The following is a 1,945-nucleotide window of genomic DNA, read 5'->3' as shown; positions in this document are numbered from 1 at the left end:
TATCAGTTTTCCCCCTTCCCCTACTAAAAATATGTATATAAAACTCCCCTATATAAATATCCCCTCCCTGGCAATATAGCCATATTTCTTCTAAAGTCAGGGAAAAAGCAGTCTATCTGGGGCTGTTTTTAGCCCATCCGAGTCATAGCAGGAGTTAGATGACATCTGGTCATGCTAACAACCTCTCCCCTAGCCCTAAAACCCTCAAAAAACCCACTTTGGCGCCCTTACACCAAAGTTTTATTCACAAAAACATGTCCCGCCCGCTTATTAACCCCCCAAAACCCACATAAACCATAGTTTTACCCCCGCCGCGCTGTATTAAAATTGGAATATTCTGTGTATATTCCCGCCCCTTATCCCTCTGCCGTATCGTCCTCCCCGCCAACCGTTAGATCGCCCGCTCCACAGATCTATGGTGGGCGGTATTGCCGCCGTACTCCCGCCACGCGTCACCTCCTGGGCTGTGGCGGAGCCCCCTCCCCCGAAACCACCTCTGTCCAAAGGCGGTGCGCCCAGAAACCGCTTACCGCCCTCCCCCTGTGACGTAAGCCCCACGTCACCTGCCGCATCATCCGCCTGCGTGGCCTCCTACCACTGTACCGCCGAGTCACCCTGCCACCGTGTCCCTTGCCGTACTGCCACGTCACCTCCATACGTGATGACGTCATCCCGCCATGTCATCATGCTGACGTCACCCGCCATATGAGGTCCGTCATGCTGACGTCATCAGCAATTTTAGCGCGAAGGGCGAAAATCGCACTCCGGAGCCCCGGAAACAGTTTCTGAAGCAGTTTTTGATGCGCGATTTGCGCATCGCTGGATAAATTAGGCATGAATGGGAATATTTAGGGAATCTTTTCACTACGCAGCCCCCAGCAAGCCCGAAAGGCGCCGAATGACCCATTTTTCTTCGCGAAGCTTGCCGAAAGGAACAGAAGACAGTTCTAAAGGAAACAGAGGCCGAACAGCGGCCATTAATTTGTGATTAGACCCACAGCAAAGGAGAAAAGCGACCCAATTCATTTGTCAGAGAGTATCAGAGGAAAGAGAAGCAGCAAAGTGTACCAGTTAAATTGTTTAATAGAAACCTTCAGTTCCCAAAGCAAAGTAACATTGAATGGCCACCAACAAAGTCAAATCAGGCGGTGAAAGCCCGTCCCAGCTCTCAAATCACAAGTTGAAGCATTTAAGGCCACTAAACTACAATGGAGCAGAGACCCATGCACAGTTATTGCAGAGACAACTGCACCAGGCCACCGAGGACAACACATTTACTTATCCCCCATACGGCGGCCCTCAGCGCAGCTCAAGATATTTTATGCATTTATTTCCGGATAGGATTAGGTTAAAGTAATCATCTTTCTTTCAGACCTGTTTAGGTCAAACTGTAAATAAGCAATTTTGAAGAGTTTTTTCCTATATATACCACCCACTGTATTGTTTCAAGGGTTGGTAAATTGGTATTTTTCACTAGAGACTCGCACTGTATACCTGAAGTTGTTTATGTAATCAAAGATTGCTGAAAGTTCTGAGAAGAGATTGTTGATGTGTTTTTGAATGTTTTTCTGGAGACTGAAGATGGAATTCTTGTGTTGCAACCTGATACAATAAGTGCTCCTTACCTCTGTTTATTGTTTACCATTATCTAAATAGCAGAAAGAAAGATTAGCTTAGAATTTGTTTAAATACACTCTATGCTCAATTTCTGTTGTTTCTTCATGTTTTCCTCTGAATGAATTGGTAATGAATATGAATTCCTTCTGGCTCATGCTTACCCCAATTCACCTGTGCGTGCCAATTATCTAGGGATTCTTTACTGCCCCTAGGTAGAGCTCTGTTATCTTCCCCTGTTCATCTGATTGAGGGATTCTTAAATGCCCCTCATTACTTAGCATTCACCCCATCCTTTAAACCTAAAACATTGTTTCATTTGCAGCTACCT

Source organism: Pinus tabuliformis, chromosome 4_1, assembly GCF_031772625.1.
Source record: "Pinus tabuliformis cultivar Carrire ecotype Pingquan chromosome 4_1, CPIR1, whole genome shotgun sequence".
Taxonomy (NCBI): Eukaryota; Viridiplantae; Streptophyta; class Pinopsida; order Pinales; family Pinaceae; genus Pinus; species Pinus tabuliformis.
Note: the sequence above shows the minus strand (reverse complement) of the source record.